Below are 13,103 nucleotides of genomic sequence, written 5' to 3'. Positions count from 1 at the left end.
GAGACAACTTACACAATGGGAAAGGACATTTGCATATTTTCAATCAGACAAAAGCTTGATAACTAGGATCTATAGAGAACTCAAATTAATCCACATGGAAAAAAAGCCAACAATCCCATATATCAATGGGCAAGAGACATGAATAGAACCTTCTCTAAACATGACAGACGAATGGCTAACAAACACATGAAAAAATGTTCATCATCTCTATATATTAGAGAAATGCAAATCAAAACAACCCTGAGATATCATCTAACCCCAGTGAGAATGACCCACATCATAAAACCTCAAAACTGCAGATGCTGGCTTGGATGTGGAGAGAAGGGAACACTTTTACGCTGCTGGTGGGACTGCAAACTAGTACAACCTTTCTGGAAGGAAGTATGGAGAAACCTCAAAGCACTCAAGCTAGACCTCCCATTTGATCCTGCAATCCCATTACTGGGCATCTACCCAGAAGGAAAAAAATCCTTTTATCATAAGGACACTTGTACTAGACTGTTTATTGCAGCTCCATTTACAATCGCCAAAATGTGGAAACAGCCTAAATGCCCACCAACCCAGGAATGGATTAACAAGTTGTGGTATATGTATATCATGGAATACTATTCAGCTATTAAAAAAAAATGGAGACTTTACATCCTTCGTATTAACCTGGATGGACGTGGAAGACATTATTCTTAGTAAAGCATCACAAGAACGGAGAAGCATGAATGCTATGTACTCAATTTTGATATGAGGACAATTAATGACAATTAAGGTTATGGGGGGGAGGAAAAGCAGAAAGAGGGACGGAGGGTGGGGTTGGCCTTGATGTGTGTCACACCTTATGGGGGCAAGACATGATTGCAAGAGGGACTTTACCTAACAATTGCAATCAGTGTAACCTGGCTTATTGTACCCTCAATGAATCACCAACAATAAATAAATAAATAAATAACAAAAAACATTCAGTGGAGGAAAAGATTCCCTATTTAACAAATGGTGCTGGGTGAACTGGCTGGCGACCTGTAGAAGACTGAAACTGGACCCACACCTTTCGCCATTAACTAAGATAGACTCTCACTAGATTAAGATTTAACTTAAGACATGAAACTATAACAATACTAGAAAAGAGTGCAGGCAAAACTCTTGAAGAAATCGGTCTGGGTGAATATTTTATGCGGAGGACCCCCAGGGCAATTGAAGCAGCTTCAAAAATACACTACTTGGACCTGATCAAACTAAAAAGCTTCTGCACAGCCAAGAACACAGTAAGTAAAGCAAGCAGACAGCCCTCAGAGTGGGAGAAGATATTTGCAGGTATGTCTCCAACAAAAGTTTAATAACAAGAATCCACAGAGAACTCAAACACATTAGCAAGAAAAGAACAAGGGATCCCATCGCAGGCTGGGCAAGGAACTTGAAGAGAAACTTCTTTGAAGAAGACAGGTGCACGGTCTACAGACATATGAAAAAATGCTCATCATCTTTAATCATCAGAGAAATGCAAATCAAAACTAATTTGAGATATCATCTAACTCCAGTAAGATTAGCCCATATCACAAAATCCCAAGACCAGAGATGTTGGCGTGGATGTGAAGAAAAGGGAACACTTCTACACTTTTTTTGCTGGTGGGAATGCAAACTAATACGTTCCTTTTGGAAAGATGTTTGGAGAACACTTAGAGATCTAAAAATAGATCTGCCATTCAATCCTATAATTCCTCTACTAGGTATATACCCAGAAGACCAAAAATCACATGATAACAAAGATTTGTACCAGAATGTTTATTGCAGCCCAGTTCATAATTGCTAAGTCATGGAAAAAGCCCAAGTGCCCATTGATCCACGAATGGATTAATAAATTGTGGTATATGTACACCATGGAATCTTATGGAGCCTTAAAGAAAGATGGAGACTTTATCTTTTTCATGTTTACATGAATGGAGCTGGAACATATTCTTAGTAAATTATCTCAAGAATAGAAGAAAAAGTATCCAACATACTCAGCCCTACTATGAAACTAATTTATGACTTTCATATGAAAGCTATAACCCAATTATAACCTAAGAATATGAGGAAGGGGGAGAGGGAGGGGGAGGGGAGGATTGGCTGAGGGAGGGTAATAGGTGGGATTACACCTGCGGTGCATCTTACAACGGTACATGTGAAACTTACTAAATGTAGAATATAAATGTCTTAACATAATAACTAAGAAAATGCCAGGAAGGCTATGTTAATCAGTGTGATGAAAATGTCAAATGGTCTATAAAACCAGTGTATGGTGCCCCATGATTGCATTAATATACACAGCTATGATTCAATAATAAATTTTTTAAAAGACCTGAAATTATAAAAATGCTAGGTAAAAGAAAAAAAAAGCATAGGGGAAAATCTTACTGACATTGGTCTTAGAAAAGATTTTTGGATATGACTCCAAAACACAGGCAATAAAAGCAAAAATTAAAAGTGGCACCATATCAAACTAATAAGCTTCTGTACAGCAAAAGAAACAATCAACAGAGTGAAGAGACTAACTACAGTTTGGGAGAAATATTTCCAAACCATACATCTAATAACGAATTAATATTCAAAATATATAAGAAACTCAAACACAAAAACAAGTAACGCAATTTAAAAATGGGCAAGGAATCTGGATAAACACTTCTCAAAAAAAGACATACAGGCTGGGTGCGGTGGCTCCAGACTATAGTCTTAGCACTCGGGTGCTGAAGGAGGAAGATCCCTTAAGGTCAGGAGTTTGAAACCAGCTTAAGCAAAAGCAAGACCTATCTGTACTAAAAATAGAAAGAAATTAGCCAGGCATGGTGGCAGGCTCCTATAGTGCCAGGCATGGTGGCAGGCTCCTATAATTCCAGCCATTTAGTAGGCTAAGGCAGGAGGACTACTAAGTCCAGGAGTTGGAGGTTGCTGTCAGATAAAACAGGCTGTTGCCATGGCTCTCTAGCCTAGACAAAATAGTAAAACTCTTTCTTGAACAAAGACATACAAACAGCCAACAGGTACATGAAAAAACATTCAACCTCATGAATCATCAGGAAAATGCAAGTTAAAACCACAATGAGATGTCACCTCACATCTGTCTAGCATGGTTTTTACCCAAATGAAAAAAGACAGCAAGTATTGGTAAAAAAGGGAACCTTTGTACACTATGGGTGGGAATGTAAATTAGGACAATAGTATGGCGATTTCTCATAAAATTAAAAATAGAACTACCATATGATCCAGTATGCTCAAAGGAAATGAAATCAGTATCTCAAAGAGATATCTGCACTCTCATTTTCATTGAGGCATTATTTACAGTAGACAAGATGTCTCATTTCATTGTAACATTATTCACAGTAGACAAGATGTAGAACCAACCCAAGTGTCCATCAGTGGATTAATGGATAAAGAAAATGTATTACATATTGCAGGAGGGAATACTATTCAGTTTTGAAAGGGGAAAAAAATCCTGGCATTTGCAACATGTATCAATGCGGAAAACATTAGGTTATGTGAAATAAGCCAGACACAGAAATATAATAAAAATACTACATGTTCTCACTTAAATGTGAAGTACAAAAAAATCAAATACATGGAAACAGACAGTAAAATGGTGGTTAAGAGAAGCTGAAAGGATAGAGGAGAATGGGGAGATGTTGGTCAAATGGTACTAAGTTTTTAGTTAAGTCAGATGAATAAGTTGTGGAGATCTATTTTATAGCATGGTGGCCATAGTTAATATAATGTATACTTGAAAATTGTTAAGTGAGTAATATCTACTCACCACAAAAAAATAGTAAGTATGTGAGGTGATGGACATGGTAATTAGCTTGATTTCATCATTCTACAATGTATACATATATCAAAACATTACATTATACCCCATAAATATATACAATATTGTAAAAAAAGAAAGAAAGAGTGTTCCCTCAGAAACTCCAGAAGAATATCTGTTGTTTTAAGCCATCCTGTTTGTGGTAATATGTTATGTAGCTACCAGAGGCTAACACAAGTGACTAGCTGGATGTTGATAAAATCTGATGCAGATGTTTTGGAATGGGATATAGAATATTCAAAAAACTCAATTTTGAGCTCCTTTAGTGGCACCCCAAAGAGAACTGATACTTAACAAGGAGTGTAAGTGACAAGCAAACAGAAAAAAAAAAAAAAAAGCATTATAAAGAAAGGTGCCTTGGGCAAAGAAAACAAATAGGGTTCAACTGTAAGCCCAGGTCACAATGATCAGGGTAAGTGTTCTGAAACTGCAGGGTGAGCAGCAGCATGGAGTCAGTTCTTCATCAGAGATAACAGACTCTCCAACAGCACGGAAACCAAGAACAGGAAGAAGAAAATCTCCCAGGTAGTACAGACAACAAAGACTAAAGATCAATAGAAAAAGGATCAAGTAACCAAATCTCTTTATAGTCGGAGAATTTTAAAAAGTCATTTACAATTTTTGTCCACCCCTCAAAAAAATTAAATATGTGTGTGTGTGTAACAATTCCTAGGAATAGATTAATACTTGTCAGCGGCAAGAGGAAGAAGAGTCATCTTTTTCAGATAACAGAAGACTTGCAATAAAAAGTACAGTAGGAAAAAAAAGTACAGTAGAACCACCATAGTGGACCACATTCTTACATTGACCACCTCTTTACGTTGGCCTTATTTTCATAAACCAGACATGCACCACATATACTCAATGAAAGACTGATCTCTATGTACTGACCACCACTTGGTAAAGTTGTATCTTGACCACTTGGACTGTGACACACAATATTAATTTACCCTCTATAACTTGACCAGTTCAGTCCACTCTATACCAAGGAGTAAAAGGTGTGGGCTTTGCCCCTTAGTTGTATTATTTTTCCTTTAGTTTATATAAGTTCTTTGTTCATGTTTTATCATTACTACATGTGAGATTAGGCTTATTGTTCATCGCATGTTGTGGAAGATTTTTCAATGTGAAGGACTGGTCTGAATGGTAGGTATATCCTACAATTACTGGAAAATTTTACAGTTAATCAAGACATGATGGCCCAAAGGAAAGAACTCAAAGAACTGACATTGAAGGAAAAGGCTGGTCTTCTACATTTTCTGGTAGTCAAAGAAAGACAGTGGAACATTTTGATGTTCACAAGACCATAGTTAGCAAAATCCAGAAACATAAACATGAGTACTTGGAGAGAAGAGGTAAGAAAAATAGAGACCCACAATGGAAAAGGAGGGAAATTTCCCTCGATGAAGTCAATGAAGCCACTTTAAGCTTGTTCAAACAAATGAAGGCAGTGACCACCTGAATATCTGGGCCAATGATCCAAGAAGTGGCTAAAAACGACTCACAGGAATTTGGAGTGGCACATTTCCAAGCATCAATGGTTGTCTCAAGAAATTTAAACTGTGACAGATTGCCCAGAAACTCTTGTATGGCAAATCTAGTGAAGTTCCAGTAGAAGTTGTGAAAGAGTTCATCCAAAAGTTCCTGGACTGAAGGACAGAGGGACTGAAAATTGAGCTGCTCACCAGTGGACAAGGATGTAATCAGTCAAGCCTACAAATTGTAGCTTTCATAAAAATTCCAAAGGACTGGGTTTCCCAGGGTTCTAGTTGGTGAACACATCACCATGCTGAGAGGGTGGTGCACCCCAACTCCAGGAGAACAGACACTCCTGTATTCAGGACCCTTACAGACACACCCTGTGTAGCTCCACATCTGCCACTCAGCTGTGCCCTTTATATTCTTTGTTAATAAACTGGTGAATGGATTTCCTTGAGGAAAACAAAGTTTCTGAACTTCACCACAAGCTTCAAAGATGATGACATCTTTAAGGCTAATGAGTGCAGACTCTTTTTCAAGACATGATAGAAGCCTCATCATGAAGGGTGACAAATGTAAGAGCAGAAAACTTTCCAAAGAACCTTTCACAGTTCTGCTTTGTGCTAGCTCAACCAGAGAAACACAAACCTGGTCTCTAACTATGGAAGCAACTTCGTCTAATGCATCAGTTAACCCTCTGGATGCTGTCGTTTGGATCAGTTCTGCTTGTAATAAAGTTCAGCCAGAAACCATGCAGAAGTGTTTCAAGAAAGCTGGATTTGTCACAACCCAAGAGCATGATGTTTTGGCCCCATGGCAAAACCCCATGGCAGAATTTGAAGGATTAGATGTTGAAGGTTTTGTTGCAGTGGATGATGAGGTGGCAACCTGCAATAAAGCTGACCCGGAAGCCATCATCCAAGAAATACAGATCGAGGTACACACCAGCATAAAAGTGCATGAAGCAGCTGATGAAGTGGACGAAGAAAGTGAAGGTGACACAGAAACTGCAGAGACTCCAGAAGAAAAGAATTGCAGGCATCTTATAATGCAGTTAGGAACTCATTTGCTGTGGAAAAATGCCCAAGTATGCTGCGTGGTGTAAGAAGTGTTGAGAGTGTTTTCTCCACTTAGGTTTGTAATAAGAATAAGAAACAGACCGTGTAGAGTATAAATGTCTTAACACAATAATTAAGAAAGTGCAGTGAAGGCTGTGTTAACCAGTTTGATGAAAGTATTTCAAATTGTATATAAAACCAGCACATTGTACCCCATAAATTCATTAATGTACACAGCTATGATGTAATAAAAATAAATAAATAAATAAACAACTAATAAAAATAAGAAACAGACCATGATTGACTCTTGGTCAAACCATGAGAAAACAGTAAATGTATTGATTTTGTATAATAATGTGTGTATGATTTCACTGTTTTGATTATGTATAATTTCATAATATTCTCTAATAAAAGCTTTACACAAAAATATTGTAGATACATGTATGTATCAGAACAGTAGGCCTCATTCTTTATGTTGGCCACCTCCATATGCTGACCAATTTATTACAGTCCCTTTGATGGTCATCTTACAGAAGTTCTACTGTGTTCTGTACCCAGGCATAAGTAAGGCACATTTTTTTTCCTTTTATTAAGTCATATATACATAGATCATGAATACGTTATGTATTTGTGGGGTACAGTGTGTTGTTTTCTTATACAATTTGGAATTCTTACATCAAACTAATTAATACAGCTTTCACTTCATTTATTTAATTATTGTGTTAAGACATTTATGTTCTATACTTGGTAGATTTGACTTGTACTTGCAATATGCTTCATAGTTGTGCTCCCATTATATACCCTCCCTCTATTGAACCTCCCCCCTCCCCTCCAATCCCCCTGTACTTCTCTCCTTCATCCTGGTCTATAGTTGTGATCTGTCTTTCATAAGAAAGTGTGAGTAATTATAGATTGGTTTCATAAAAGTACTGAGTACATCAGATACTTTTTCTTCCATTCTTGAGATACTTTACTAAGAAGAATATTGTCCAGCTCCATCCATGTAAACATAAAAGAGGTAAAGTCTCCATCCTTTTCTAAGGCTGCATAGTATTTCATGGTATATGTATACCACAATTGATTAATCCATTCATGGGTCGATGGGCACTTGGGCTTCTGCCATGACTTGGCAATTATGAATTGAGCTGCAATGAACAATCTGGTGCAAATATCTTTGTTGCATAGTGATTTTTAGTCTTTTGGATATATACCTAGTAGAGAAATTACAGGATCAAACAGCAGGTCTACTTTTAGATCCCTGAGTTTTCTCCAAACGTCTTTCCAAAAGGAACATATTGGATTGCACTCCCAGCAACAGTGTAGAAGTGTTCCCTTTTCTCCACATCCACACCAACATCTGTAGTTTTGGGATTTTGTGATGTGGGCTACTCTTACTGGAGTTGGATGATATCTCAAAGTGGTTTTGATTTGCATTTCTCTGATAATTAAAGATGATGAGCAATTTTTCATGTGTCTGTAGACCATGCACCTGTCTTCTTCAAAGAAGCTTCTGTTCAAGTCTCTTGCCCACAATGAAATGAGATCATTTGTTCTTTTCTTATTAATAAGTTTGAGTTCTCTGTGGATTCTGCCTATCAAACCTTTGTCAGAAACATAACCTGCAAATATCCTCTCCCATTCTGAGGGCAGTCTACTTGCTTTTCTTACTGTGTTCTCGGCTGTGCAGAAGATTTTTAGTTTGATCAATCCCAGTAATGTATTTTTGGTATAGCTTCAATTACCTGGGGGGAGTCCTTCTATAAAATATTCTCCCAGGCCAATTTCTTCAAGTTTTTCCCCTTGAGTCATTATAGTTTCATGTCTTAAATTTAAGTTTTTTATCCAGTGAGAGTCAATTTTCATTAGAGGTGAAAGGTGTGAGTCCACTTTCAGTCTTCTACAAATTGTCAGCCAGTTCACTGAGCACCATTTGTTAAATAGGGAATCTTTCCCCCAATTTATATTTTTGATAGGCTTATCAAAGATCAAATGATGATAAGTGTCTGGGTTCCTCTTTTAGTTTTCAATTCTGTTCCATACATCTACCTCTCTATTTTTGTGCCAATACCATGCTGTTTTAATCACTATACATTTATAGGATAGTTTGAAGTCTGGTAGTGTAATTTCTCCTGATTTGTTTTTATTTCCAAGTAATGTCTTGGCTATTCAAGGTTTTTTCTGTTTCCATATAAAATGAAGTACTACTTTTTCCAGATCTTTAAAGTATGACAGAGGTGCTTTAATAGGGATTGCATTAAATCTGTAGATTGCTTTGGGTAGTATGGACGTTTTGACAATTTTGCTTCTTCCCAGCCATAAGCATGGTATGTTTTTCCATTTGTTAACATCTTCCGCTATTTCTTTTCCTAGAGTTTCACAGTTCTCTTTATAGAGATCTTTCACATCCTTTGTTAGGTACACTCCCAGATATTTCATCTTCTTTGGCACTACTGTAAAGGGAATAGAGTCCTTAACTGTTTTTTTAGCTTGACTATTATTGGTATATATAAATCCTACTGATATGTGAATATTGATTTTGTATCCTGAGACACTGCTGTGTTCCTTGATCACTTCTAAGAGTTTTGTTGTTGAGTCTCTGGGGTTTTCCAGGTATACAATCATTTCATCTGCGAAAAGTGACAGATTGTTCTCCTCTGACCCTATATGGATACCCTTGATCACCTTCTCTTGTCTGATCACAATGGCTAGGACTTCCATTATAATGTTAAAAAGCAGTGGAGACAGTAGGCAACCTTGCCTGGTTCCTGATATGAGTGGAAATGTTGTCAATTTTACTCCATTCAAAATAATATTGGCAGTGGGTTTGCTGCAGATGGCCTCCATCAGTTTAAGAAATGTCCCTTCTATACCAATTTTCTTAAGTATTCTGAAAGGAAGCTGGATATTATCAAAAGCTTTCTCTGCACCAATTGAGAGACTCATATGGTCTTTGTTTTTTATTTTTTATGTGATGTATTATATTTATTGATTTATGTATATTGAACCATCCTTGAGACCCTGGGATAAAACCCGCTTGGTCATGGTGTATAATTGGTTTGATGTATTACTGGATTCTGTTTGCTAGGATATTATTGAATATTTTTGTACCAATATTCATTATAAATATTGGTCTATAATTTTCTTTTCTTGTTGTGTCTTTTCCTCATTTGGGTATCAGGGTGATATTTGCTTCATAGAATGTGTTGGGCTAGGTGACTCTGTCTTGTATTCAGCTCTTCTGTGTCCAATCCTAGTGAATCAGTGACACTGTGTTGAAGTCTCAGCTGTGGAAAAATACAAGCAACTAAGATACCCCACCCACCATGGGAAACAACTGGAAGAGGAAAATCAAACCTTCCCACTACAACACAATCAGGGTACCTCTTTGGAGGGTCCTCGGGTGATTGTCCCGGTCAGCACCAACTCTCAAGTGGGAGAGTTCAAAAGGTGTCCAGCAACTAGATGGCAGGGATCTACTGGCAGCTCAAGTGTGGCTTGCTCCAGTGTTCCATGAAGTCAAAAAGGCCTGCCCAGTAGAAGCGTTGGACCAGAGGGGCTGGTGCCTCTTTCCCCACCTTGCACCTCCTTCACACCCAGTCACTGGTAACCCATGGGGGTGTTGCCCTGTTCCCTCCAATAAGCAAATGTGCCAGGGCTTTGCACCTGCTGGAGTCAAAGGAAAGTTAATGTCCCCTCAGCCTGGCCACCACCCTCTGCCACCAGCAGGGAGAGCTGAAGCCTGCCTGCCTCGGGTACTCAATGGCAACAGGGAAATGTTCCACCTGAGCTCAGTCCAAATCTAAGGATAACAAGTCAGCAAATGTTTTTCTCCCTCAGCCACTGTGCCTTTCCCCCAGCCACTCTGCAGCTCTGGTATCCCCATAGGGTGAGGTCTGGCTCCCTCTGGCAGTCCTCAGAGTTGGGGAGGTATCTCTCCAAAATTAGACCCCAGTGGATCACTCTGCTATCCCTGAAGCTTTGTGGGAGGTGTCTCTGCACATCTCCTAGGTGGCTGCCATGGCTCCTGCAGCTGGATTGGTGGCCAGGGTGGCAGCTCAGGCAGTGGAGGTTGAGCACAGCAGCTCCAGTTGTGTGGGTTGCATGCAGTGGCTCCGGCAGCATGTTTCAGAGGCTTGCTCAGCTCCCAAGCCTCCTGCTGCTGATTTGCACTTTCACAGAGCCATGCCTGACAGCCTCCCCACTTTGTCTATCTGCACTGCTGCTGGGCTCACTGTTACAGAAAAGCTTCACTACCATGACCCTTGCAATGCCTAGTCCTAGTGATAAACCACAGACATTCCAGTGTCTGCAGGGGTTAGGCTTCTGGACCACCAAGCAAAGTAGGGAGGGTGGACTGGGAGTTCAAAATGGCAGGGAAAACATTTGTTCAACTTTCATGTCTGGCAAGAGAAGGCCCAGGCTCACTGCAGGGTCCCTCTGGAGAAGTAGTCCCTGCTTCCAGCAATTCTGTCCTGTGGGGTGAGATAAGAGATCCTCAGTTCACCTCTCGCTTGTAGAAATCTCATAGCAAGCAAAAAAAAGCTCTGCTGGGAGAGGAAATGGACACTCTTTTCTTTGGGATGAGTTTTGTACCTGAAATTTGCTTCCTTGGAATCGCAGCTTGCCTCAGTAGAGATGATGTGCAGTTATCACTCTTCTCTCTCAGCTCAGCTCCCAATCTTTAGCTTTTTGGGGAACTTTCTGGTCATCATCCTTCCCTCTGGATGGGAGCTTCTATTGAAAGCTGGCTTCATTCAGCCATCTTGCCCCTCCTCCCCATTTTTCTTTCTTAATTATTGAATCATTTATGCAGAGATATTATAAGCCTATCTAAATTTTTTTTGAGACAGAGTCTCACTCTGTTGCCCTGGGTAGAGTGCAATGGCATGATCGTAGCTCACTGCAACATCAAACTCCTCCTGAGTAGCTTGGAGGGCATCTTTTATGAATAGTAAAATTTTAGGACTGGGGCAGTGCCTGTGGCTCAGTGGGTAGGGCACTGGCCCCATATGCCAAGGGTAGTGGGTTCGAACCCAGCCCCAGCCAAACTGCAACAAAGACAAAAAAAAATAGGACTGGATTTTACATAGTTTGTTGCAATTTTTCACAAGAACTTATTCTTCAGCCTAGATGAGAACTTTTGTCCAAATTGGTAGACATTGCTTAATACCATTCAGCCTAGGACAATATTTTGTTTCCATCAAGGACAACAAGAGTATTACCAAAGCCAGAATAGAAACCAGTCAAGAACCTAGAATCCAGAGAAAAGTACTTATCAATAATTGCTTCAGGAGTGATTATTGTAGTTCCCAAGTTTCATTATATGTGAGAAAAAGCTTGATAGCCTGGGAGTTCAGGACAGAGCCCAGGAGTGGAGGAGGGATGGGTGAGGAGGTAGGAGACTTTCGATCCCTGAGCCAATGCCTCATACTGCATCCCTGCTCATGCTTGACTGACCCATGTGTGCTCACGTCTATCTGTGGTTCCCCCAGATTGTGTGCTTTGAGTCCACTTCCTCCAAAAATAACACAATAGAAATTAAATTGCCATGAGGAAATGAGCTCCTGCCATGATGGGATAAATGCCCCAAAAACTGCTGGCTTGGCTTCTGTAAAATGTTCAGTTCAGTTCAACGATGACTATAGGGAGAAGTAGGAGGAGGAGGCTGGGAGGGCCAAGGCCTTCTCACAGTAGCAGCAGCAGCAGTGGCTCAAGTGGCCAGCAGTTAGCTCCAAGGCAGTGAAGTGAGTGATAAGGAAGGGACAGTCAGAGCAGGCCAATAAATCTCTCCTCCCAGCGACCTTTTATCTGAATCTGTCAAAAAAAAAAAAAAAAGAAAGAAAAGAAATCTAGACAGGAAATATGTAACCCTGAAGCACTGGCCTATTCCATTTACTAGCCATAACTGAGTTTCTCATAGATGTAAGAGGAGTTAATTGAGTGCTCACACTTAAAAGGGGGGCTTTAACTGCAGACCGCTTTTACCCATTTAAAGCTTAGAAAATCATGATGTTCCTGATGAGAATCAAGATAGGCATGTCACTTAAAGAAACGTGCTCAGGGACCAGTGGGCACAGAGACACAACCAAATAGCTGGTCCCACTTCAGGTACCATTTTACACATGATGAGTCAAGTAAATACAGCTACTCTATGCAAAGGCACCAAATATGTAAGTTCTCATTGTATTTCATACCCAAACAGGACGTAGGGTGGCAAGGCCTGACCTAGGATTTGTCTACCAATTCACATATCTCCTCTAAAGTGGTTATTTTAGCTTAATTGAGAAACCACAAATATATTCTGTGCAATGAACTATAGGCATATCTATTTATGTCTGTCTATGTTATTTAGCATAAATACATACATTTACAAATTTAAAATACCATATAAGACTAACAGCATTGTGCTTCTGGAATAATCTACCAGCTGTTCTCACTAGGGAACTTTGCCAGGTGTGATTAGGCTAAATTTGTTATCGACCAACGCTCCAAAGGGCACATTTGGCAATGTTTGGAGACATTTTTATTGGCTCAACCTGGGGGTGGCATCTAGTGGGTAGAAACCAGGGGTGCTATAAAACACCCTACAATGCACAAGACAGCCCCTCACAGCAAAGAATTATCCCCTCTAAAAGGTTAGCACCGCCAAAGTTGAGAGTGATAACACTAGTCCTCTTTCCTTCATCCTCCCCGTGCCACCTTTCACAGACTAGTCTATCCATGCCTCACAGCTCTGACATGTA

This window comes from Nycticebus coucang, chromosome 11, assembly GCF_027406575.1.
Source record: "Nycticebus coucang isolate mNycCou1 chromosome 11, mNycCou1.pri, whole genome shotgun sequence".
NCBI lineage: Eukaryota > Metazoa > Chordata > Mammalia > Primates > Lorisidae > Nycticebus > Nycticebus coucang.
The sequence above is the reverse complement of the archived record's forward strand: the minus strand, read 5'-3'. Positions refer to the sequence as shown.